A 27,430-nucleotide genomic window follows, 5' to 3' on the forward strand; every position below is an offset into this window, starting at 1 on the left:
ATTGTATTGGTGTTTTTGAGATGCTCTCGGGGGGACAAATGATTGCTTCTGTATGTGATGGGGGGTAGGGACCTGACTTTGTTGTCCTGGAATGTTAACGGACTGGGGGATAGGATTAAGCGGGGTGTGGTCCTGCAGTATCTGAAACGGGTTTCGCCTGATGTGGTCTTTCTGCAGGAGACACACCTTATTGGTAACTCCTATTGTGCCATGAATCGACGTGGTTATCGTTTGGTGGCCCATTCGGGCTTTACATCAGGCTCACGAGGGGTGGGCATTATGGTCAAGACCTCGCTCCCGCTAGAAATAGACGAGGTGCGCCATGATGAGAGGGGACGCTACACTGTTTTGGTGGGGAGAATGGAGGGCAAAGTAGTCGTCTTTGTCTCAGTGTACGTCCCACCGGGGTTACAGTCCACCACCTTTGCGGACCTGGGACGCCTCCTTCTTGACCTTCCGGGGGGGCTTCTGGTGGTTGGGGGGGACTTCAACGCGGTGGTTTCTGGGACTATGGATCGTTATCCCCCTAGGGACCTCCCCCGGGCACAGGCGTGGCTGTCGGGCCTTTTGGACACACTGGGATTGGTGGACTGCTGGCGTTTAAAGCATCCCACTCAGCTGCAGTACACCTTCCATTCGGGTGCCCATGGTAGCCTTTCGCGGCTTGACCATATCCTTGTCCCTGCGGCCTATGCCGGGAGAGTGGGGGAGGTGCGCCATCTGGCGAGGGGCATATCAGATCACTCCCCACTCCTGTTGCACTTTGATGTCTTCCCGAGGGGGGAGGGCAGGGTAGCTCCAATCAATGCTTGGTACCTGCGTGACCCCACTATTCGCGCTGCCTTGATTAAATCCTTGCAACGGTATTTTGAGGAGAATGTGGGGTCAGTCCTGTCGGCTATCTCCCTGTGGGAGGCTTTCAAGACAGTGCTTAGAGGGGAGGCCCTCTCCTTTATTTCCCATGCCCGGAGGCGCGCACAAGAGGAGGTGACCCGGGTGGAGGCCGAAATTACTGAATTGGAGGGTGATTTGGGGAGTGAGGTGACTGACGCTGCGCTTCACGTTCTGCACCTTAAGCAGGCGGCCTATAGGGCCCTCGTCACGGAGGCGGCCAGGGGCCTCAGCAGAGAGCAACAGGGGCGATTGTATGATGTGGGTGATAAGGCGGGCAAGTTGATTGCGTGGTTGGATAAGAAGGAGAGAGCTAGTCGTGTGGTCCCGTTGATTGAGAGGACGGATGGCGTGCGTGTTACTGAGCCGGAAGGCATTGTTTCTTGCTTCGCGGATTATTTCCGCGGGGTATATTCCCCGGTTTCTCCCTGCTTGGAGGAGGATTCCCATGCCCTGCTGCGTGACATCGCGCTCCCCTCCCTTTCTGTGGAGGACAGGGAGTTGCTGGATGCCGCCCCCACCTCGGACGAAATCGCCCTCGCCATCCGCTCGGTCGCTTCTGGCAAGGCCATGGGCCCGAACGGCATTCCTATCGAGTTATACAAGCTGCGACCGGATGTACTGGCACCCCACCTCCGCGCAATGTTCCTTGCGGCCCACTCGCGGGGCTCCCTCCCGCCGGACCAGCGTCTGGCTACCATCGTGGTCATCCACAAGGAGGGGAGACCACGAGACCGGGTCACATCCTATCGGCCTATCTCGCTCTTGAATGCGGAGCCTAAAATCCTCGCCAAGGTGCTCGCCAACCGGCTGGTCGGCGTGGTGGGCGACCTGGTCCACCAAGACCAGTCCGGCTTTATTCCCCATCGCAATACGGCTCTTAATCTGCGACGCCTGCACGGCGTGCTAGCGCGTGTTCCGTTCGTGCGGGAGCCGGCCATCTTGGCGTCTTTGGACGCCACTATGGCGTTCGACACACTCGAGTGGCCGTACATCTGGGCGATGCTGGCGAAATTTGGCTTTGGGCCGGGATTCATCAGCTGGGTCAAACTGTTGTACTCGGACCCACTTGCGCAGGTGGTGGTGAATGGTCGAGTCTCGGCCCCATTCGTGCTGGGACGGGGCACGCGACAGGGTTGCCCCCTGTCGCCGCTCCTGTTCGCCCTGGCCTTGGAACCCCTGGCAGAGTGGCTGCGGTGGCACCCTTCTATCCGAGGTCTCCGTTGGGCCCCCGAGTATGAGGACCGCGTGTCCCTCTATGCAGACGACATCCTTTTGTACTTAGCCTCCCCGCGCAAATCACTGATTGTCCTGGTCGATGTTCTGCGCTCTTTTGGCCGCAATTCAGGCCTTGTCATCAACTGGGCCAAATCCTGTGTCTACGTGCTCTCCGGGGAGGCTCCTGTCCTCCCGCGGGGCTGTCCGATCCAGATTGCCTCGCAGGGATTTCGATACTTGGGTGTCTACATTACGCTGGACCCGGTGGCCCGCTACGAGCGAAATTTGCTTCCCCCCCTCCAGCGCTTGAAGGAGGATGTCGCGCGCTGGCGGCGCTTGCCGCTTTCGCCGCTCGGCCGGGCGGCGTTGTTTAAGATGATGTCACTGCCGCGCTTCCTGTACGCCCTCCAGAACACTATGGACTTGGTCCCAGCGCGCTACTTCCGTGAAGTGGAAGGTTTACAGCGCCGCCTGTTCTGGGACGGGAGGCCGCGTATAGCCTTGGCAAAGTTGACGCTCCCGTGGTACGACGGAGGGATTGCCCTCCCGGATATTAAACGGTATTACTGGGCCTCCCAGTTAGCTGCAATTAATCATGGCCTCTATGGGCCCGCCCTAAACCCGGCATTTGAAATGGACAAGATGCTCCTGCCCGGTGGCGACTACAATCGAGCGCTCTACGCTAGCGTGCCCGATTCCCGCTTGACGGGACCCACGCGTGTCATGGTGCGAGTATGGCACGCGGCTAATGCAGCTATGGGCTGGAAGGACCGTTTGACCCGGGCGTCACCGCTGTATGCGTCTGAGAGGTTGGGCTCTCTGTGGACCTCGAAGGGCTTTGAGCAGTGGGACACGATAGGCATCAGTACAGTGGGGGATCTCTGGACGAGGGGAGGATTCAAAACATTCGAGACGCTGCAGGCGGAGTTTCAGCTGCGGGGCAGTGAATACTTTCGGTACCTGCAGGTCCGCCACGCACTGGGCTCCGTCTTTCCAGACGCGGCCTCCATCCCGGAGTCCTCCCCCCTGGAGGATCGAGTGCTAGATGGCCATGTTCCGGACAGCACGATCTCCCTCATTTACAAGAAATTGATAAATGATCGCTCGGGCTTACTGACTGGCCTCCGCGAGGCCTGGGTTGCCGATGGGCTGGAGTTGGACGACGAGGACTGGATTTCCGCGGTGGCCTCTCCGAAGGAGGTGGCCATCCCGGCTCGCCTTCGCTTCGTCCAGCTCAAGATACTCCACCGGGTGTACATGACGGGGCCACGGCTTCTGCGTATGGGCTATGCTGAGGACGGATTGTGTAAGCGTGGGTGTGGTGCTTCAGCGACTTTTTTGCACATTCTGTGGGAATGTCCGAGGGTGGAGCGATTCTGGCGTGGTGTGCATGAGGTCCTGCGAGCGGTTACGCATGTCGCGCTGTTGCCTGAAGCGAGGAGATGTTTGCTGAATGTGTGGGAACCGACCGATTACTCGGTTCCGCAGACGCGATGGGTGACTCTGGGCTATATGGTGGCTAAACGTGACGTTGCACAGCTGTGGGGATCCCAGAGACCCCCGGCGGTGTCGGCCTGGAAAGAACACATGGATTGGTGCATGTTCCGAGAAAAGGTGGTGTATGTGGCGCGGGGTAAGCCTGGGGCATGGGTGAAGATATGGGGCCCCTGGAACGCCTACCGCGGGGGTATCTGCGAGCCGCCGTTGTTGCCTCCCGCTTCACCAGCTCCATCCCCCTAGTTTGTTCCCTCCCTCAGTCCCGAGCACAGTGTTCTCCCAGTCCCGGACCTGTTTCCCTTCCCCTCTCGGGGGTTTTTTTGTGGATGGTTTGGGGTCCCCCATTTGAGGAGCACGTGCTGCCACTTTCGATCGTGGGTTGCCTTGCGGGTGTGTGTTTTTTTTTTTATGTTGTTGTGTGGTATAAAATGAAACCGTATTGTGGGCTCAGAGCCATATGGCCCGCGTTGTTTTTTTTTTTTTTTTTTTTTTTTTTTTTAAAAAACCTTTATTCGTGCATCTTAAAAGAACAGATACGGGCCTACAACCGTCAGGCCGGCCACGATACAGTAAAGCACTGATACCCACATTACATCCCCCGTGCGTCAACGGTCAAGATTAGCAACGAGTTATGAGTTACATACTGGAGATATCTTTGACACCCGGGGAAGGAGAAGTGAAGGTTAATTTTAAGTTTTTAAGATAATTTTATCAGGGGAAAAAAAAAAAGGTCAGTGAAGGATAAGAACAAAGGAGATTCGAGTCCGCAAGATAGATTCACCACACGGGAGAGCAGCAACATCAGTAAAAACAACAATGGAAATAAAATCTCAAGCAGTGAGGCGGTGCAGAGATATAACAGGATAGTCACATGAGCAAGTACGCACCCCTCCAGAGCCGCCCCCACTCGATCCACCCCACACCCGGACCCCGAATCGAGGCAAGTAGAGCACAGAGACATAAAAGAAAAAGGCCCATAGAACTAATTAAGAACAGAGTATTACCCCCCCACCCTACACCAATGCGGAGGCTACGGCCTACCCCCCCCCCCGGCATAGTGCCTGTCGCCCAATGAACCCGAAATATAGACAAGAGAGAAAGTAGGAATAGAGTAAAGAGATTAAGAAAACAGAAAAGAAGGTGGGGAGGAGCCCACGGGACACCAGAGCGCCCCAAACCATCAGCCAGTTATGGCCTCCACAAACTGAGGGCCCACTACGCCAAAAAAACTGCATGCAAAGATACCATGTCACCACAATTTAAGCGAAGGAAGACAAGTCGCGGCGAGTGCGCACAAAACATACATACAGTTCCAGTCCCGGGCCAGCCCGTCCATGAACCCTGGCGATAGAAGTCAATCTAGCCCTGGCCCGATCGTGGGCTTGGGATTAAACCAGCCCCTACATGAAGGCCCCGTGTCCCGAGCAGACAAAGACAAGATGGCCGCTTGTGAGAAGATGGTGAAGTAGGATCACGAAATGGCCGCCGACCATCTATTGAGGTCCCCCTTTGCACCACATAAAATCCAAACCTGGCAAGTAAAGAACAGGAGTTCCACAAAAAGGAAGCAGTAGGCCACCGCGGACGGTTCCTCGAAGCCGTTAGGTGTCGCTCAGCAGGATACTCTTGCGGACGCGGTGAGGCAGGCAACAATGAAGCAGGCAGCCATGACCAGGGGGACAAAGTATCCGCAGTTGAGGTGGAGAGCGGTGGATCCCGGGTGCCGGGAACGCCGGATGAAGGCACCAGTGTAGCACAATCATACACCGCCGTTGTGTCCCCGCATGAGGACAAAAGCACCGGGAGACCCACGCCCTGTGGATGACAAACAAAGCGCTCACGACCCGCAGCCGACAGTATGGGGTCAAACCGCTCACTCAGCGCCTGCAGGCCAGCGCACATTTGTAGTTGAAAGTCCCGCAGGACAGCCAGAACGGAGCCGCATGTCAGCGGAAGCCGGGCCCCCACATCGGCCGCAATCCGGGACGGCACTGTGGAGCTGGTGTCCGGAAGAGGTAGGGCAAAGTGGGCAGCGGGCGAGACCGGAGTATCACCCCCCAGCCGCGAGCAGGCACTCAACGCCATGTTTTGCCGCTGTACGTTGCAAAGGCCAGGGGGGGGGTCGTGGCAAGGAGTCAATTCCCCTCAGGTCTACGCCGCAGCAGGGAAGGCCGACAGTCGCTTCTCTTCTCGCAGGTTCTCTTTGCCGCCGGCTAGGCAATAGGTGAAGGGGGTCAGCAGCCTCCCACAGCGCGGTCCTCAGAGCGGGGCAGGAGACCCGCCGCACCGGGGCCCACCCCACAGCTCCAGCCCGTCAGGCACAGGGTGCAGAAGGTGTCCGGCCGTCTCTCCCCGGGCTCATCCGGCAACGATCCGTGGTGCGAGGTGAAATCGGGACCGCGGGGCTCAGGTTAGCGCTAGCTGGTCCGGTAACTGCGGAGCTTCCAGGGGGCCGGCAAAGGCCATAACGGCGCAGGGGTTTAGTGCAGAGGACAAAAGCACCCACAACTCGGGCATCCGGGCGGGCTGAGACTCCGGGAAAGCGGCAGCGCGGTCAGCGCGCCTTCGCATACGTTGCACCTCGAAATTCGGCGAGGATGGGCATCAGGATAGTAGTCCGAGGCCACGGGCCGACGGAGCCGGGCGCTCAAGCGTCTGCTCCGGTCGCCATCTTGGCTCCTCCCCCATGGCCCGCGTTGTTGATACCTCCTGCCTTAGTGTTTATGCAAAGCCAAGTGCCTCATTGTATGTATGTCGTTTGCTATCATCACTTTAGCGGCCGGCCGGAAGGTTGTAGGCCCATACCTGTATATATTTGAGATTGCAATAAACGGTTTCAAAAAAAAAAAAAGAAAAAAAAAAAAAAAAAAAATTGCCTCAATCCTGTTATGGATCAGAATTTGGTCAAATCCGAATCTCACGCTAAATCATAAAATCTTGAAGGATTGTATTAAACTTGACAACACTAAGGAAATCCAGTGGCTGTCCTACATTAAAACGTCAACTAAGCAATTAGGGCGCCCAGAGATATTTACCAATCCTGAAGACTTATGTAAAGCTGACTTAAAGTGGGTCAAAATAAATTATATTAAGCACAGTGAAGCTGAGCGAGAAGCCCAGGAGTTAAGTAAACCTACAGTCAGGGCTCACTTCTTGCTTATTTTGTCCTTGGCCATACAACCTTATTTGTCTACAGTTATGAATTCCTTTCATAGATGGTTACTGACAAAATTTCGTTTTAATCAGATTCACTTAGTACTAAGTGATTCACAGGGTTGGTTTGGGCCGGAAGACATGACTCCTTGTAAATGTGATAACTTTTTTCCCCAAGATACCATGCACTTTATGTTTTTTTGCCCCCTGTATCTTGAAGCAAGAAAAAGGTTTATTTTCCCAATACTGAAAGAGAAAGCCTTTATACAGACTAAACCTGCATTACAGTTTTTACAATTAATGGAATCCCCTGTAATCATGTTTGGTGTTGCTAGCTTTCTCGTTGCATCTATTAGGAGTAGGAGGAATAGACAGGCAGCCCTACTGGAGGAAATCAATTAGTTCTTATAAGTTTATTGCCTGTGATTAACTGCTTTTTAACAATGAAAATGTTTTAATGTTTTTAACTGTTTTTAATGTACTGTATACTTTTATGATTTTAAATAATCGAATAAAGTGGTTTTGATTGATTGATTGAGACAATGAAAGAAGAATATGAAATGCTAAATAAAGAGATCTTTCGATATTTTCAAGCTAGAAATGGCTTGGTCACTTTAGTCGCAAAAAACACACCTGTCGAGGGGGACAAACCCCCTACAAGATAGGATCCTATCCGAACGCCTACTAAAAGGGCAACTTCACTCATACAAAAAGAAAATGAGTACTCCAGCCCCACCAGAAAAACTTAAGGACAGATGTGAAAGAGACCTGGGCAAACTTAGTGATGAGGATTCGACTGAGGCAATTCAGGGCCCTAGAGATTTGAGAATAAATGTGGGGTTTCGACCTGAACAGTTAAAATTCCTCCACAGAAGCTATTACGAAAAGATACACATGGAGAGACTTGGCAGAGCTGCTTCAGAAATATGCCCGAAAGGCTACAACCAGACTGGATCATTTATATACATAATCTAGGACTGCCCTCACCTGAACGACTACTGGGAGGGGTGCCTACCCTTGCCTGAATGACTACTGGGAGGGGGTGCCTACATGTATAACAGAGTTTTGGACACACAGTGCCCCTAAACACAAAACTGTTCATCCTGGTAATCTGGAATGACAAAAGACCGCCCAAATATCCATGACTTTAATTGGGGTGAAAAAACTGAGTGTCTCTAAAAGTGGAGTGGTCTGTGTTGTTAAGTGTGTGGCTTAAACATGTAAACTAAAAATCTGTATTTCCCATCATGTGCCACCTGACTGTATTTTCTGATTCACTGTGTTTTCTATTATTGCAACCGGATATGTAACACAACAACTGACATACACTAAAACAATCCAGGACTATTGGCTTTGTCAGTGGTTGTTAGCTGTATAAGATAAACGTGGAACAAATATTTTATTGTAAATAATATTGAAAATGTTTCAATTCTTAAATTATGAGACTGTTAATTCTACATTACTGAGGCCTGTGGCATGAGTAGAGGTCCTCAGTGTATCATTCACTCCCGTTCTTCCTTTCACACCACCTTCCTCTGCAGTCCCTGTTAGACACTTGTGCCCCTTTCCTCTTCAACTATTTCTGAAATCCTCCATCTGTATAGCTCACTCCTCATCTATTTCCTTTTCAGCACTCTTTTCACTTTCCCCTGCATGTACTTCCTTGTATCTTCCTCACTTCACCACCCCCAAACACACAACACACCCACTCAGCTGTAAGCAGTGTATTTTCTTTCATTTATACCTTGTCAATATTTTGGCCAGTATTCATCTCTGACTCACACACATTTGCGTAGAATCACAGCTGCAAGTGGCATACGTGAACATTGCTTTGTGAGCTCTGCAGAGAGTCCAAGGATTGGATGACCCTGTATTCTGAGCACCTTTTTAACTCAGTGAGAGCTACTGTGAGAAACTTTCATTATTCTCAGCCTCAACTCCAAAACTCTCAATCTTAGTCCATTGTCCCGGCAGACAGGAAGGCAGGCAGGTGCCATAGAGTGCGGGAGAGAGGTACAGTTAACACTCTCCACCATAGAGTGCACGCAGAGTCAGAGGTCAGCATTCTAGTTTCCTGGACTCCGACACCTTAAAATGGCGGATGCAAAGCGGGCACGTAGCGCTGCCTGTTACTGAAGTGAGAGGTGTTCTAGTGCTTACCTCTTTGTTAAATATTGGCATTTTATCTTTTTAACATCTTCTTTGTAAATTCACCACGATTATTGTTTTTAATTGACTGCACTTTAGCGCTGCTCATCTGAGAAGGAGTGTGAGCACAGTGTCTCCGCAGGCAGGTGCCATAGAGTGCGTTGGAGAGGTAGAGTTAACCCTCTCCACCATAGAGCGCACGCAGCGTCAGAGGTCAGCATTCTAGTTTCCTGACCTCTGACACCTTAAAATGGCGGATGCAGAGCGGGCGCGCAGCGAACTTGCACAGCGGGTGTGCCGCTGGCGCGCCAAAGGCAAGCCAGTCTGCGCCCGTCCAGGACCAGGGGTCAGTATTCCTGCCCTAAACAAGAGATTACGGATCCGTTACACCCCAAACCAAATATACAGACTCAGGCCTCCCCCTTGACTCATGCTGCAACACAGGGTGGGAATTTAATAGCGGGCCAGAGGGGACCTGGGTATGTAATCATTGCAAGCATGAGGTAATAACACAATATACCGGCACACCAGACGTCTGTTGTGCTATTGACAAAAATATAATTTGGAAAATGGGCCTATTTAACAGCCGCTCCCTCCCTAAACACAGCTCTGAAACGCGTCTGTTGATAGAGGAGGCAGAGCTTGACGTACTATTCATCACAGAAAGCTGGTTTAAGGACAGCTCCACCCAAGACATCTTAATGGTCCTACCCCGGGGTTTCGAATTATTAAACAGGACCGCATATGAAAGGGGGGAGGTGGACTGGCCTTCCTACTAAGAGAGAAATAGTCATCACCCCACTTACTATTCCAGATTGTGAAAGCTGCCAATTCTCCATCACCCTCTCACCTACACATACACTCTCAGGGGTATTAATTTATTGACCACCAGGTCCCTATGGGGAGTTTTTAGACAATCCACCTGACACTCTCACCAGCCTGCGGGTGAAGAAAACCCATACACATACGATGCTAGGAGACCTAAATTTCCATCTCGAGGGCCAGAATCTCGACCCCAAAATTATAGCAGCCACTCCAGTACCCATGCCATGGTCAGACCATTTCCTCATTCCCTTCACTCTTAGTGTGGGGGAAAAAATGTACAACACCCAGGAACTACCCAGAGGAGGAACTGGGTGAAGTTTAACCCAGAGGCCTGGAGGGAATGCTTAGCCGCCTCTGTTTCCAGGATACAAGGAAGAAGAATACTCCGCCTGGGAAAGCTGGGTTACTAGCTCATTGGATAGGATAGCCCCAATAACTCTCAAACCAAAAACGTTAGTTAATAAGGCACCTTGGTTTAAAGCACAATTTCCATTATTAAAGAAAAACTGCAAAAAACTGGAAAGGGCGTGGAGGAAGAATTACAACGCCAAACTCAACACATCCTATAAAGCAGCCATTAGGGTCTACCACGATAATATTAAAGACGCGCAGGCACGTAACTCCGGTCTTGTCATCAACTGGGCTAAATCGTGTGTGTACGTTCTCTCCGGGGAGGCTCCTATCCTCCCGCGGGGCTGTCCGATCCAGATCGCCCCGCAGGGATTTAGGTACCTGGGTGTCTTCATTACTCTGGACCCGGAGGCCCGGTATGATCGGAACTTGCTTCCCCCCCTCCAGCGCCTGAAAGAGGATGTCGCGCGCTGGCGGCGCTTGCCGCTTTCGCCGCTCGGCCGGGCGGCATTGTTTAAAATGATGTCGCTGCCGCGTTTCCTGTACGCGTTGCAGAACACTATGGACCTCGTCCCAGCGCGCTACTTCCGTGAGGTGGAGAGTTTGCAGCGCCGCCTGTTCTGGGACGGGAGGCCACGTATCGCCCTGGCGAAGCTTACGCTCTCATGGTATGACGGGGGGATTGCCCTCCCGGATATCAAACGGTACTATTGGGCCTCTCAGCTGGCTGCGATTAATCACGGCCTATACGGGCCCGCCTTAAACCCAGCATTCGAAATGGATAAGATGCTACTCCCGGGTGGGGACTATAATCGAGCGCTCTACTCCAGCGCGCCCGACGCTAGGCTAACGGGCCCCACGCGTGTTATGGTGCGAGTGTGGCACGCGGCTAGCGATGCGATGGGGTGGAAGGATCGTTTGACCCGGGCGTCACCACTATACGCGTCCGAGCAGTTGGGCTCCCTGTGGACCTCGAAGGGCTTCGAGAAGTGGGACATGATAGGCATCAGCAAAGTGGGGGATCTCTGGACGAGGGGAGGATTTAAAACATTCGAGATGTTGCAGACTGAATTCCAGTTGCAGGACAGGGAGTACTTTCGGTACTTGCAGATCCGTCATGCACTATGTTCTGTCTTCCCGGACGTTCCCTCCATCCCGGAGTATTCCCCCCTGGAAGATAGAGTGCTGGATGGACACGTTCCGGACAGCACGATCTCACTGATCTACAAAAAGCTGATCAATGATCGCGTGGGATTGCTGACTGCCCTCCGTGAGGCTTGGGTGGCCGATGGACTGGAGCTGGACGACGAGGACTGGACCTCTGCGGTGGCCTCCCCGAAAGAGGTGGCCATACCGGCCCGCCTTCGCTTCGTCCAGCTCAAGATACTCCACAGGGTCTATGTGACGGGGCCAAGGCTCCTGCGTATGGGTTATGCTGTGGACGGATTGTGTAAGCGTGGGTGTGGTGCTTTGGGGACCTTTCTGCATATCTTGTGGGAGTGCCCGGAGGTGGAGCGATTCTGGCGTGGTGTGCATGAGGTCCTGCGAGTGGTTACGCATGTGGCGCTGCTGCCCGAAGCGAGGAGATGCCTGTTGAATGTGTGGGAACCTACCGACTACTCGGCGCCACAGACGTGGTGGGTGACTCTGGGATATATGGTGGCCAAGCGTGATATTGCTCAACTGTGGGGATCCCAGAGGTCCCCGACTGTCTCGGCTTGGAAGGAACATATGGACTGGTGCATGTTTCGGGAAAAGGTCGTGTATGTGGCGAGAGGTAAGCCTGGGGTGTGGGTGAAAGTATGGGGCCCTGGAACGCCTACCGCGGGGGAATCTGTGCTCCGCCGTTATTGCCTGATCTGTCGCCTGCCCCGTCCCCTTAGCCGCCTCATCTCCCCGGTACCGGGCATTGAGTTTACCCAGCCCTAGTCCTGATCTCTTCCCCTTCTTGATCTTTCTATGGACTGGTAGGGTCCCCCTTCCAGGGGAGCACATGCTGCTCTTTCAGATTGTGGATTGCCTTGTGGGTTTGTTTTTTCTGGTTGTTCTTTAAGTTTAAAATGAAACCGTACAGTGGGGTCCGGATGGTGTGGCTATCAACGCTGCTAACTCCTGTGCATCTTCCTTGCCGCAACATGCGCTTTATACTGTGTATCATATGCTCCTTTTGTCTACTAGCGGCCGGCCGGAAGGTTGTAGGCCCATCTTTGTAATTTTTTTTGAGTCTTGTAATAAACGGTTTAAAAAAAAAAAAAAGACGCGCAGGCAAAAAAAATAGAGTTAAAGATCAGTAAAGCACAGAACTCATCTAAGGAACTCTTCAAGGTTGTCAAATCTCTCACCTCCCTAACAGACAATAACCATTCCCCACAGTCCTCGGAAGAGAAATGTAATGAATTAGCGTCTTTCTTCTCAAAAAAAGTTATGGATATTTACAGTTCCTTTCAGAATGGGAACGGCACGACCACATGTATGGCTGAGAATGGAACCACTACGTTCCAGGGATAGAAGCAGAAGTGGAGCTCTACCCTGTAGGCCCTAACCTGCTTCCCTTCTACCAATATAAATGGTCTGAGATCACTGATTTAGAAGACGAAATCAGGCTCCTCTCTAGACCCAGCTCTACCCCATGTGTTGGGGAAGACCATGGACGTCTTGCTCCCCTCTTTGGTCGACATCATTAATCTCTCGCTAGAGGCAGGTGAAGTTCCAAAAGCCTGGAAATATGCAATAATTAGGTCCCTATTAAAGAAAGACAATCTGGACCCATCCCGATTAGGGAATTACTAACCTCTCACTTCTTCCATTAATTGGCAAACTAACAGAGAAAAATATTAACTGAGTATTAAAAGAATTCCTGAAAACTAATCACTGTTTCCACTCAAATGGACTTTCGAACGCAATATAGCACCGAATCAGCATTGTTGGTTGCGGTGGAAGAACTAACAAGCATTTGCAATGCAATAGGTCTCGCATTTATAAGAGTTTGAGCTATTGGCATTGTAAAATTACAATGCCTTTTATTTATGTTTTGGTTTTAAAACAAATAAAAGGCATTGTCATTTACAATGTCAGTAGCATAAACTCGCATAAAAGCAGTGTGTGGAGTGCAGCAGTGTGCGGCGTGCAGCAGTGTGCAGCAGTGTGAGGCGTGCAGCAGTATGAGGTGTGCAGCAGTGTGTGGCGTGCAGCAGTGAGAGGCGTGCAGCAGTGCGAGGCGTGCAGCAGTGTTTCGTGTAGCAGTGTGAGGCGTGCAGCAGTGTGCGGTGTGCAGCAGTGTGTAATGCAGCAGTGTGCGGCGTGCGGTAGTGTGTGGTGTGCAGCAGTGTGTGGCGTGCAGCAGTGTGTGGCGTGGTTTGTAAACAACAAGACAAGCGGACATCTAAGGAAGGGTGGGAGGGAACGAGCAGATGGGATCTGAGTTATAACGAAAGTTCTGGCGAAAGCAGTCTGCTGCTTTCAAGTCCGATGCCAGATGCCAGCTTCGTGCTTGAATGCCTCACATGCACTGGCCATAAACCGCATTCCTAAGGCCTTGTGCCCCTTACTAAATCTCTCTGAATGCGTGAGGCGGCGCACGCGCAGGAAGTAGCTGGTGGCAAATGCGCGTGGTTGTGAGCGTAACCGCCACCTTATCCGCCTGGGAAGCCTTTGAGAGCATTTTCGGAAGCCCCTACATAAGTCTAGCTGAGCGGTTGCTTACGCGATAGCCAGGCGAGACCTAAAAACGACTCTGGACCAAGGGAGCTCAGCTGCTATACTGCTCCTCGATCTCAGTGCGGCATTCGACACCATGGACCACTCAATCCTAAGTAAAAGGCTGTGGGAAGGTGGCATCCAAGGCAAAGCGCTGAAGTGGCTGTCATCCTTTTTGGAGGGCAGAACCTTTCAAGTCATGGATGCTAACCTTTTCTCAAAACCCATGCAATTGTCTTGCGTGGTACCACAGGGCTCCTCGCTTAGCCCCACACTGTTTAATGTCTATCTGAGGCCGCTGGCAGGTAGCGTCCAGGAGTTTGGTATCTCTATGATATCACATGCAGATGATACACAATCTCTAGACCCAAATACCAAGGGCAATGCGGGTTGCATAGCGCCATGTTTGGAAAGAGTGGTAGAATGGATGTAAAATAGTTTCCTGAAGCTGAATGGGGACAAAACCGAGCTTATGGTGCTCGGAAGGAAGGCGGTCCCCAGGCCTATGATCAGCTGCCCTACATGTTTAGGAAGTTCACCTATTCCCAATTCGACTATCAGAAACCTCGACTTTTGGCTCGATAATAAGCTAACTATGGAATACCAAGCGAAAAAGCTAGCAGGAATCTGTTTTGGGCTACCTAGGATGCTCCGCAAAATCCTAGAGCGCATTCCCCTGCAGATCAGGAAGAAAGTAATCCATGTGTTGGTTACATCAGGCTTGGACTATGGGAACTCTCTCTACCTGGGAGCACCAAAATATGTCACACAAAAAACTTCAGGAAGTACAGAATGCCGCAGTTAGACTGCTGTGTAAAGCCCCCATACAGGAATCTGTAGGGAAGCACTTAAAAGCACTACACTGGTTGCCAATCGAGGCGGTAGTCAAATTCAAGGCACTCTGCCTGACACATAAGTTCATTCACGGTCAGGTCCATGGCAAAATCAGATATCTGGTAAGCCTATATGCCCCAAACCGATGCCTTCGCTCTGGCACCGAACGGCAACTAAAAACAACCAGAATCAAAAGAGCCAGACGAAATGGCAGATCGTTTGCACACTTAGCACCCAAGCTTTGGAACTCTATGCCAAGGGAGTGTAGATTTGCGGAAACTAAATCTATTTTCCGAAAAAATTTCAAGACTTGGCTCTTTAATCAATATCATTAACCTCGCTTAGTCTCAGTCCGGACTGCTCCGCTAGCGCTGGGAAGCCCTTGGGCAGCCATGCGCTTTAGAAATCCCCTAAACATAAACATTGTCAACACATAGATAAAACTCAGCTCAAATTATGCACTAGATAAGAGTATTATGCTTCACAAAACTACAGAACCACAACATCAAAGAAATAACAAGCACTCTTAGGGAATAAAAGATAAGTAAAACGTGAAATATAAACAGGAACTAAACTTACTTGGATTAACAGAACGTGTTTTACTTTCACTGTTTAGAAATCAATCAGCGCTTTTTTCTATAAAGTTAAGGAAATATTTATAGGATTTGCTGAGGAATTTTTTTGCTTTGAATTAATGTCCTGTCTGGGGCCCAGAGGGACCTAGCCCACTTAAAGCCTTTCAAATATCCAAACTTGTGTGCAAACTAGTAGGCCTATCAGTTGCCAGGCAGAGTCTAGCTTGGTCATAGGGTGCAAGGATTCCCCTTCCACTCATGGAAAGGAAGGAAGATGTTAACTGGTGCGTTGGAACAGGAAAGATGTTATATGAAGCTGGCTGGGATTGTCTCCAAAAGTATGAAAAGGTGGTAGGGCCCTGGAAATTATTTTGAAGCTGCCAATGAATCCCTCAGGCTGTGGATGAATATCGTACTGCGCGTGACCATGATGGCACGACATAAACTCTAAATCAGTGGTTCTTAACCTGCGGCCCCCTGGGGGTCTGCAAAACCTACTCAGGGAGTCCGCAACTGCTTAGAATATTCAATCTTAATAGACTAATAAATTGTATATAAATGAAAAAGCAACATGTACAATTAAATATTTTAAAACGTTCTGTAATTGTGAAGGAATTTGAAATTGGAGGCTAAAAATTAAGTTAGTATTCTCATATTGCCATTTGGGAGCTGTGCAAGTGCATCAAACAGAATATGGGATGGAGGATGAGTGGCCTCAATTGAATTTAGAGAAACTCTAAGCTTCCTATTAAAATTTAGATGTGTTTATATTTGCTTATGAATCAAATCAAATATTTCATTATTGGTGTATTTGATGAATGCTTGTTTCGGTGTTGTTCAAAGTATCGAAAATGGTTAAAACCAGGTCCCTGGCTTCCAGAAATGTCTCCGTGGGGGGTTCTCAGATTCTAATAATAATTCACTGAAGGTCTCCGGTTCCGGTAATAATTAAGTGGGGGTCCACAGATGTCAAGAACCACTGCTCCATTTTAGAGGTGAAATATGTACCTCTCCCACTGAAGCTATGGCAATGAGGAGATCCCGATTTAGTAACCTTTAATCATTAATATTTACATTGTACCAATGCTAATGGACCGTATCGTATGACCCTTGAACTTCATTGTGATACTGTAATGATGACTGTGCTTTATTTTAATAAAAATTGTTTAAAAATTAAGAATTTTATATCTGTGATTGTAATAGAGGGATAGATATTTACTACCTATGTTTTTATCTTCATGTTGGATCAACTGCAGTGACTGTACTTGTATGGTGAGACATTGTATTGTTGTTTCTCCTTATGGTTTACCGTTGTTACTTAATTTTCCGGGGAGAGAGAGAGAGAGAGAGAGAGAGAGAGAGAGAGAGAGAGAGAGAGAGAGAGAGAGAGAGAGAGAGAGACTGGAAACCAATATTACAGCTCTTCTTCCAATGCTCAATGCTTGGCTCCTTCCCCTTCAGTCCCCGCCTCTCCGTGCCCAGCCCCTCCTCTCTCCGCCCCTGCCTTCTCTACCCCTCCCATGACCTGTACTCCATACCTTAATAGCCCCTCCCTTCAGCAGCCATATAATCCTTTCACGTGTCACATGGTCTTCTGAGGTCTGAGTCACGCCCAGTGCTGGGAAATGACTCACTGGCATGGCACAAAGGCGGGCGCCGGGCACGGCTGAGAGCCCCATATCTGCACTATCGAGCTGTTTTACAGCAGTTATCCTCGTCTGGATTGTCACGCCAAATGACCGATAACATCCCATCATCTGCTTTAAGTTTACCTTCTCTGACGCTCCCTCATTTGTGCGTCCCTCCTTGAATGGCAATCGTTTTCCTGCCTCTGGCACCCCTTCTCTGTACCCCTACTCTAGTTCATTGTTCCGCTACTTTCTGTGCACCTCCCTATCTCTATACTGTTTCGCCTTATGCCCTCTATTCTCTACACATTCTTCCACACCAAGGTACGCTATACTTCCTTTCTGCGCCCCCACTTCCTCTATTCCTTTTCTACACCACTCGTCTTCAATGCCCCAGCTTCTCTACTCACACACTAGTTTCACGGTTGCACCGCTTGCTACCGGCTTTCCCCGTCTCCTGTACCTCACCTACTAACAATTAACCTCCTCAATACTCGCCTTTTTTATATCTCCCTGATCTATGCGCTCCCTCTCAGACATCAAGGTCCCCTCTGTACTTCCCTCCTCGACACCTCCCTCCCCCTCGTGTAGAGCCTCCATCCGTCCTCGATCCCTCCTCTGCATAGCTCCTCCTCAGCACCCATGTCCATTTATAACTCCATCATTCCCAATGCGTTGTATGCCTCCCCTTCTCTACACGGCCCTCTCTAGATCACTTGTATTCCCTCCTAATCTCTCTATTCCTCCCGATACTTTACCTCTTCTCATGGACGTGTCGCTCCTCTCCACCGACCTTCATCCACATTCTATGCCTCAGTGCAGACCCTCACCTTCCAGGCCCCTTCCGCTCTGTGCTTACATTTTCTACATCCTCCCCTCCATACCTGCTTCACTCACCCCTTCCCGGACAGTCTCTATACCCGCCCTCCCCTACTTCTTGCACAGGTCTCTCTTCCCCTCACACATGCTTAACTTTATTGTATATTTCCATAAATAACAATAATACGCTTGAATTACTGCATTTGCCCGTCCCCACATCCTTTCTCTCCTTAATAACGTCATTATCTGTACCTCTCGTTCTCCTCATTCCTCACCTCTTCCTTGGGGTCTCTTATCCTTCCTCATCCCTCCACCCCACAATTCTTATCTCTATCTCCTCTTCTCACCATCATTTTACCTCTACTTTCCGCAATTATCTTGACACTACTCTTCTATACTCCTTTCTCCTCGTCTAGACCCCACTCTATATACCCCATCCCCATTGGGAGCCTGGGGGGCAGCCGAGCACCGCGAGGTCTGCCGCCCGGGCAGGTTGGGAGGGGGGAGAGGGGGGCGTGGCCGAACGGCCATTTTGTAAGTAATTGGGCTACATTTGAGGGATAGCCCAAATGTAGCCCAAATCCAGGGGTAGTAGCCCAAGGGTTTTATAAGGGAAACGCGCGCTTTCCCAGCCACCATTTTAGGTTTGGTGACCTGGTGGCTGGGTGCGCTAGCTTAAAGTTTTTCTTGAAGTTTGTTGGGTAGTAGTAGGCGAGAGTAGGAGTATTAGAAGTACCTGGAGACATGTCTTGCGGCGACTACCGTGTTCTGGAGGCTATCCGGTTGTTGAGCGAGGCAGGGAGGATGGACTTGCTGGTCCAGGAGGCCAATTGGACGAAGCGCCCGGCGAGGCGCGCGTCCGCGGGGGTGGCGGCCGCCGTCGCGGCTTGTTCGCCACCCGGGAGTCCGTCGCGTGTAGCGGTGAGTGTTCGAGGCGGCGCATATGCCAGGAGCGCCGCCTCCGGGTCTGCGTCGGGTGTGGATGGGAGTGCTAGGGGCCTGGAGGCGGGGAGGGGGCGGGGACGAGCGGCGCGACGGGGGAAGGCCCAGGACGCCTCACGTGAGAGGCCCAGGTCCTACGCGGGCCGCTCCTCGAGCCGGGTAGCGGCCGTTGCCATGGTTACGGCTGGGGCGAAGAGACGCTCGAGCGAGGGCCGGGCATGCCCGATGACAGGATCGCGGAGCGCGCGGGGGCGGGCGGAGCAGGAGGAGGGAGATGGAAGGTGTGGGGAAGGCCCTAGCGAGACGGCAACACAGGAAGGGGTTTATGGGGCAGGCACAGCGTGGAGACACGAGGCCCCGAGTTGGGAAGTAGCGGAATGGGGGAGGGTGGTGGGGGGGCGGGGGGGGGGTGGGCGGCTCGGGCCTGGCTGGGAATAGAGTGGATTGGCAGGATAGGCGGCAGGCGGCGGGGCAGGGGAGGGGGGGGGCACGGCCTTAAGTGGGGGGGCGATCGCGTCGGGACAGGAGGCGACAGGGGGGGAATCGGGGAGGGGCGGGGGGGGCGAGAAGGGAGCTCAGTGGGGGGGGAGCGTAGGGGTCAGGGGCTTGGCGGAGTGCGACGACGGAGGGTGGGGCCCGGAAGGGGGGGTCCTGGGGGGGGATGCGACAGGTGGGGAATCCCCCGTGTTATTTGAGTCAGAGGGCAGCGAGAGGGACTGGGACGGCTTGGATATTTTTGAGTCGTGGGCGGAGGGTTTGGGGGGGGCCTCGGGGGTGGAGGCCAAGGGCGCAGGTACGGGAGAGATGGGGGGGAGGGGGGGGAGGCGTAGGGGGTGGCGCGGTTGGGGGGGGGCCGAGCGGGCAGGGGTTGGGGTGGAGTGGGCAGGGGGAGTGGAGTGACGGGGACGACGGAGCTGGGGAGGACGTCGAAGTGGGGGATTTGAGCGCGGTGGGCAAGGCGTGGGTCGCGGAGTCGTCGGGGGCTGGCAAGCGGGGATGGGATGGGAGAAGGAAGATAGGTAGGCCCAGCACACCAGACCATTCATTTTCTTTGCAGGTAGCGGAGCGACAATAGGAGCATCGCGGGGTACCGGACTTGGCAGGGCTGGGAGCGGCCTGGCGACGCCAAGGAGAAGGGAGGGTGGAGCCTCGGGCGGCGTGCCCAGTACCGGCGAGGGATCCCGCCGCGGCTGGCACAAGTAGGCCCGTGACGGGCTCGCCAGCCCCAACACCCACGGGGTCACAGCGCCCCGGGGGACAGCGCCGGAGGAACGCCGGAGAGGAAACTTTGTTTGTATCACGGAGACAGGTGGCACTACCAGCGGGCAGCGCTGAAGGTGCGGGGCAGGAGACTTTGGACTATGAGGAGGAGAGTATGGAGGAAGGAGAGTTGCGTGAGGTGGGAGACGGTAGGGACGGGGGGCCGAGTAATGTTGTGGATAGTTTCTTACAGGTGTCACGACGCCAGGCGCAGCCCACGGGTCGGACATCCAGGTGGGAAAGCAGCTCGGCCCCCAGGCCTGGACGCCGGGAGGAGCGACGGACGGAGACATTGGCGCCAGGTAATGCACATTTGCTCGGGCGGCCAAGGATGGTGTCGAGAGGGGTGGGGGGGGCGGGGGCGGAGGGGGACGTAGGGGAAAGATTGCGCAAAGGTACGTATGTGGTTGATGTGGCTGTGGGCACGGACGGCGTAGGGCAGGGCGACAGCGGACAGACCAAGAAGGAGGGGACAAGTGAGAAGGGAACAGGGGACGCAAAGGCAGAGGAGACAAAACTGGAGAGTAAGGAATTGAAGGTAAAGCGGTTACCATATATGGGAGTGACCAAGCCCTTGGGGGCGCACTTGATGTTGGCTACAAAGGAACGGATCTGGAAAGGGGAGTATGTGGAGATACTCAAACTCCTGCACAGGGAGGTCAGGGCGAAAGAGGGTTCGAAGGAAGAGGAATTTGAGCTCGCAAAGAGGCCTAAGGTGCCGCTGACAATAGAAAACTGGACAGCGGCTTTTCTGATATATGCCAGCGTGTATTGCGAGAAGTTTCCGGAGAGGTCAGTGGCCATGTTCAAATACATGGACGTCATTAGGAAGGCACAGATTACGGGGGGTGGATATGCCTGGGCTCAGTATGATGAGGAATTCCGGGCGCGCATGGCATGGGATGCGGAGGCAAAATGGGGAGAGCTGGATACGGATTTATGGCAGCATACCATGGGCCTGGCGGGGTCGGGGAAGACTATCTTTACTGCCAGTGGGCTGCCGCTTGTGTACCAGCCCTTTCGAGGGGGTCCCACCCGCGGGGGGGTGGGGGGAGCCGGCAGAGGGACGACAGGAGACAAAGGGGCTTGCTGGGACTTTAACAAAGGCCTATGCACGAGAGAATATTGTAAGTTTCGGCACGAATGCTCGGGCTGCGGCAAGCGACACCCGCTGGTCAAGTGTTGGGGGACACAAGGCCTGGGCCAGAGCGGGCAGCATTGGCAGTCGGGAACCCCTAAGGCTGGAGCCCAGCAGCAGTCACAGCAGGGAGGGGGAGGGAGGGGGGCGAGAGGGGCTGGGGCAAAGGGCTCATACTCCGGTTAGGGTAGAGCAGTTGGTGGGGGCGTTGGGGGCCTATCCGGACAGGGCGGCGGCGGAAACACTGAGATTGGGGTTCAAAGAGGGGTTCAGATTGGGGTACGAGGGGCCGAGGGTCCGGAGATGGGCAGATAATTTGCGATCAGCGAGGGAGCATCCACAAGTGGTACAGGCAAAACTAGACAGGGAGGTGCAAGAGGGCCGCATGGCGGGACCATTTTGCGAGTGGCCCTTGCCCAATCTGATTGTGTCACCCATCGGGGTGGTACCTAAAAAGGAGATAGGCCAGTTTCGCCTCATTCAGCATTTGTCATGGCCAGAAGGTGGGTCGGTCAACGATTTTATTGCGGAAGACGCGGCCACTGTGTCCTATTCATCGGTTGACGTGGCCATGGCACTGGTGGTGTCCGCGGGCGCAAAGGCTCAGATGGCAAAGTGCGACATCAAGTCAGCTTTCCGGCTGCTGCCAGTGCATCCAGATGACTGGGATCTGTTAGGCATACAATTCGGCGGTCACTGGTATGTGGACAAGGCATTGCCGATGGGCTGCTCCATGTCCTGCGCACTTTTCGAATGTTTCAGCACGTTCCTACAATGGTTGTTTACGGAACGAACGGGTCACCAAGGGGTGACACATTACTTGGATGACTTCTTCTTTGTCGGCACCTCAGACTCCGCGGACTGCCAGCAGGGTCTGGACAGCTTCCATGAGATCATGGGGGACATGGGCGTGCCGCTGGCCCCACAAAAAACGCAGGGCCCCAGTACGGCACTGGCCTTCCTTGGTATTGAATTGGATTCGGTCCGCATGGAGGCACGCCTCCCGGAGGAAAAGAAACAAAACATGTTGAGTTTGCTGACCGGGGTGTTGGCACGACAGAAGGTGACGGTCAGGGACATACAGGTGTTGCTGGGACATCTCAATTTTGCGTGTAGGGTGGTCAGAGTAGGGCGGACGTTCTGTAGGCGACTGGGGCGCGCACTGGAGGGGCAGAGGCCTCCGCACCATCACGTGAGGTTGTCAGCAGGGGTGAGAGAGGACTTGCGCATGTGGCAGTTTTTCCTGCACCAGTTCAATGGGGTGCCTTTGATGAGGGAGGTGGACATGGTATGGGACGTACAGATTTTCTCGGATGCAGCGGGGAGCAAGGGATTTGGTCTGTATTGGCAGGGGAGCTGGTGTGCGGAGCCCTGGCCCGAGGACTGGTTAGAGGGAGGCAGGAGCATCGCGTTTTTGGAATTCTTTCCCTTAGTGGTGGCAGTCACACTGTGGGGGGGTTTGCTGGCCCACAAAAAAGTCACGTTCAGGGTCGATAACATGGCAGTGGTCCAGGTGGTGAACAGGCAGTCGGCAAGGGATGCGCAGGTGCTTAAGCTGTTGCGGGTTTTTGTGCTGGGGTGTTTCAGGCATGATATTGCGTTTCGCGCGGTGCATGTGCCAGGAGTGGACAATGACATTGCGGATGCTTTGTCTCGTTCACAGTGGGGGAGATTCCGTGGGCTCGCCAAGGACGCGGACGTGAACCCGACCAGGATGCCGAACCAACTCTGGGAAGTAGGCAATACCGGATGCTACAATTGGTTCTAGGTTCATTGGCGCGGTCAACGAAACTAGCATACAGGGCGGCATGGGAGGAGTTTGTTCGCGCGGGGGCGAGATGGCGGGCCTCCGAGGCGGAGAGACGGGAAGACGTGGTGCAATTTATCCTGGATTTGGTGGAGAGGGGTTTGACAAGGGTGACGATAGTGGGCAAGTTGGCGGGGGTTGCGTTCATCGGCAAACTGTTGTGGGGTTATGCGCCATCCGCGGGGGAGCTGGGGGCGCGGATTTTGGAAGGCTGGGCGCGGGAATGTGGGAGAGTGGCCAAGGTGCGGAGGCCTCTGTCATGGGAGCTCTTAGGTAGGGTGATGGGGGTTCTGCCAGCGGTGTGCTGGGACAGTGGGGAGGCCTTGCTGTTCGCCACGCTCATGTCTTGGATGTTTTTTGGGGCGTTTCGGGTGTCAGAGCTTCTGGGGGCGAAAGGGGAACAGGGTTTGACTTGGGAGGAGGTATCGTTTGGGGAACGGGTAGTGAGCATTTGGCTGCGAAAGGCAAAGACAGACCAGAAGAGTCGGGGGAAGTGGGTTACGTTGAGGAAAGGGCGATCCCCGAGGGTGTGTCCGTTCCGCTGGGGTATGCGATGGAGAGCGTGCGCGGGGGGTCTGGGGGGACTGGTCTTCTCCCATCAGCAGGGGCGAGGCGTTAAAGCTTCGCAATTACTGGCAATTCTGAGGAAAGCACTTAGGACTCTGGGGGTCGAAGAAAAGGGTTTTGGCACGCACTCGTTTCGCATTGGGGCGGCGTCGGAGGCGCATGCGAGGGGTTGGGGCAGGGAAGAAATCATGAAGTTGGGAAGGTGGTCTTCGAATTGCTACCAGCGTTACGTGCGCAGCGAGACGGGGGGGGGGGGGGGGGCGACACAATAAAAAAAAAAATAAAAAAAAAATGGGGAGAAAGGGGACGTTACACAGTACAGCGGAGCTTTTCAGTGGTTGTGGTCAGGTTTTCATTCTTGTTTTTCTTTTCAGGATCGGTTATGGGACCCCTGGCCCGAGAAATGTCTATCTGGATTGTGGGGCACTCGTTCGTGAGGAGGGCCCAATTGCAGGCACAGGAGAGCTATTTTGGGGAACGGTTGGGTTTCAACAAAGATGTGTTCTCTGTGGGGTGGAGGGGTAGGGGGGGGATGCGTTGGAAGGAACTGGTGCCGGTGTTGAATGGGATCTTAAGGGCAGGTCGGTGCCCAGACGTGTTGGTTCTTCATTTGGGGGAAAACGATATGGTAAGGGAGACAGGGTTGGCACTAATGCGGGCGATGAAGAAGGACCTGGCTTTGATTAAAGAGAGATGGGCGGGTTGTTCAATCGTGTGGACAGAGTTTGTCCCCCGGAGGAGTTGGAGGGGGGCAGTGAACCCAGGTGCGGTAGATAAGGCGCGGCGAAAACTTAATACGGAGATGGTGAGGTTTTGTCGGCATTTGGGGATTGACCGCGTGGCACACGGGGACATTCGATACGATGCGAGGGAGATGTTCAGGGATGATGGGGTGCACTTGTCCAGGATGGGAATGGATCTGTATCTTTTGGAGTTGAGAGAAGTGCTGGCGCGTCTGTTGGGAGTGTATAGGCGTTAGGTCATGCGGGGTCGCGGCGCGTTGGGGGGGCAGAAAAAGGGGAGGAAGAGGCGCAGTCGCCGACACTTCCCCCCTTTTCCTGGGTGGCGGGGTGGTTGACAGTTGGCCGGGATTGGCTAGAGTTTGTTGTTAGAGTTTTGGTAATGTGGGTCCAGGGACAGGTAAAGGGTAGACAGGTTGGATAAGTTTAGATTAGAGGTTGGTTAGTTACAGTTGCACTAAAGGCAGGTAGGGGTTACGGTCAGGGGAGTTTGGGAGTTGGGAAAGGTTACATGGTGTAGGATTGGGTTATATGTTGGTTATGGAAGGTTATGTTGTATTTTGGGGGGATGGGGGAAATGATGTGGGGATCGTAGGGGTGGGGGGAAAACACAAGGGGTCAGGAGGTTATTGTATAGCGAGGCGTTAGTTTTGTAAGGCAGTGGCCAAGGAGTTAAATTGTGATATGCACCTGTTTCAATAAAGCGGCCTTTTTCACACACAATAAAGTGTCTGGTGTCGGCTTGCCCCCCTCTCCCCCCTTAATCTCCCAAAGTACAGTGCCCCTTCTCGGGCTCTTTATAGGTGACCGTCCCTCTCTGCATTGTCCTCTCCTATACCTCATCTTTCCAATCTCTCTTCAATCCGTACGTCACTTTATCTCTCCTTTACCGACTCTCTATACCTTCATGCTCACAATCCATTCACCTTTCTATAACCCTTCCCCGTGTACTACCCCTTCGCCATCTAACTTAGTTATTTTCTGTACCTCTTCTATTCCTCCTTTCTCTGTTCTACACCTCTCTTTTTTTGTATATATATATATATAGCGCGAACTCGACCCGAAGGTATTGGAGCGCTTTACACGAGCACCGTATTTACATTACACATTCAGGCAGGGGGAGATTAAGTGATTTGCCCAGAATCACAGGATGCGGACGCGACCCCGAGGCTCGAACCCTGGTTTCCAGCACTAAAGTCGGCAGTCTAGCCGACGGACCACATCCCCTGGCAAACCATTACTCTCCACCCCCACCCCCCCCCCCCCCCCCCAATTACTTCAGCCCTCTTCCTGTGCTTATCTCCAGTGGCGTACAATAAAACAATTCATCCATCTGCAAAACTCAATTTTTTCGTGAGCTGCTCCATTCCAGCATATACAGTAGCCTCGGGCCCAGATCACTGGGGGAGCTTTCCCTTGCCGAGAAAGGTCTGGTTCACGCGAACCCCTAGATAACCCGTTTTCTCGTCGTACCCCTGCCATATTTCAGTACTATGTCCCCTCCATCTAAACACCCTCGTGTTCTCCAACTCGCACCGTCCCTTTCTAAACTCTAGTCTAGACCTCTTCTCTCCTCCTTCTTCCTAGATCCCTCCCACCTCTTCCTCCCCCTCCCCTCGGCTCCTCTCCGGCTGGGTGCAGGGAGTGGTGCGGCTGCTGCGTGCTTTTCCTGCTGCGGAAGGGACGGTAGGACGTGGAACAGCTCCTTGCAGGTAAAGACCCCTCTCAGGCACAGACTCTACGCCCCACCTCCCAGAGAGACCATCTCAGTCATGGGGGAACGGGAGGGGCGTGACCAAGATTGGGAAGACCCAATACGATATTAGACGGGGGTCCCCTCCTTCATAGATAGTGGAGCGTACCACCAACCGGAAGGGACGCGGTTTTAGGGTATCCAGCAAGAGGTGTGATCCCCGGAGTTGGAGATCCCTGAAGTAACTCGTTATTTCTGGGTAGTTTTAAGGGGGCGGGGTTACGGAGGAAGGGATTCCCCCAAACGTCCATTTAGACGACGTAAAAACCAGCCTGTAGTCCAAGTACGTTTTTACCCCCTCCTTATTTAAAAGTGATATATTTGCACTGTTCTTACATGGCTTTGTCGGGCACATGAATAGGTCTGTTGGGCAGGGAAGTGTCAGTCACCTGTTGGGGCTGTGACTATAAAGTAATTGGGCTGCAGACGAATTATTTCAATTAAATCTGATGCCTCTGGGCATGAAAGTCTTGTATAACAAGCGAAGTTGGTGCTCCTCTTCTGGTGGCAGGGCCGGGGAGCCGGCCGTATTCAGGGCCGCGTCTATGGAAGCATAAAGTGTCGGCTGCTTACACAGTTGTGCCTTCAGCGATTAACTGGGCTGGTGTAAGTGCTGCTCATTGCTTGAGTGCCGCGGGCTGTACGCGGCCTTTTGTTGAGCGGGACCTATCCCCTGGTAACGCCCTTGACTACCACCTGCTTCCCAAGGTTAATTTGTTAAAATAAGAATAATAATAAAAAATAAGTGAATGGACCCAAATATTTTCTTTAAAGTTTGCCGAAGTCGCTGCGAAATTGCGTGATCGCCCAATATCAAGGCTGACTAGCCTTGACCCTACACTTCCGCCAATTTCTTTATGGCATCCTTGAGATTTCTTTTCAACCATGCTTTTTCAACGTGTCACGGTTTTCTTATCTTTTTCTTTATTTTTTGATTTTTTTTTTTTGTACCTAGCCCTGAGTCAGTCTGCGCTGCAGGGTGTGCGTTACGCCCCTTTATGGGTCAGTATGTAAAGAAAAATAATTTCTGGTCCCAAAAATTAGTTTCCGTTCCCATCACCTGCAGCCACCGCCACAAATTAAGCACTACTTGCGCTGGGGCTAAACTTAAACTTCGGTGTCTGACTATGGTTGAGGGCTCTTGGATGTATCAGTACCTGGTTGACCTCTTCAGAGCTTCAGGTTTCTCAGTTCCATCTGTGAGGAGGACACCTAGTCCAGATTTTTTCCCATTGCGTTTTGATATTTGCAGTCTTGTTGAACATGCCTTATAAACCAACATGTACCATAAGTCGAAGAAAAAAGTTCGACTTTGAGTTCGTCATGGATGGACCTAAGAAACTTGACAGCTCTGTATCCTTGTTTCAGCAGTTTAGTACCGGGTCGGAATTTGACAGAAAATAGGCCCGGGCACCAAAATGCAAGCTGCCCACATTTCCAAATCAAGACAGTATTCAACTTGTAAAGACACATGTGCATGTGTTTTGCAAGAAATGAGCAACTGCGTGCATTTGTGCTTGCTGCATTCAATGTTTGTTTTAATGTCTGCGGAAACAAGCATTTGCAATGCAATCGGTCTCGCCTTTCG

The 27,430-nt window shown here is 52.6% G+C and overlaps 1 protein-coding gene across 2 annotated transcripts in view; it reads left to right on the plus strand.

Annotated features, from left to right (window-relative positions):
* Positions 1–27,430, plus strand: part of MVP (major vault protein) — a 375,877-nt gene that overhangs the window by 210,535 nt on the left and 137,912 nt on the right. The window contains exon 1 of one of the 2 annotated variants that reach the window (XM_085618813.1): positions 25,664–25,801. The exons of the other annotated variant lie outside the window; for it this stretch is intronic. The gene's annotated coding sequence lies outside the window, so the exon portion shown is untranslated. Of the gene's footprint in view, positions 1–25,663; positions 25,802–27,430 lie in introns of those variants that run through there. 2 annotated transcript variants of the gene reach the window in all.

Source organism: Triturus cristatus, chromosome 7, assembly GCF_964204655.1.
Source record: "Triturus cristatus chromosome 7, aTriCri1.1, whole genome shotgun sequence".
In the NCBI taxonomy this organism is placed as follows: Eukaryota; Metazoa; Chordata; class Amphibia; order Caudata; family Salamandridae; genus Triturus; species Triturus cristatus.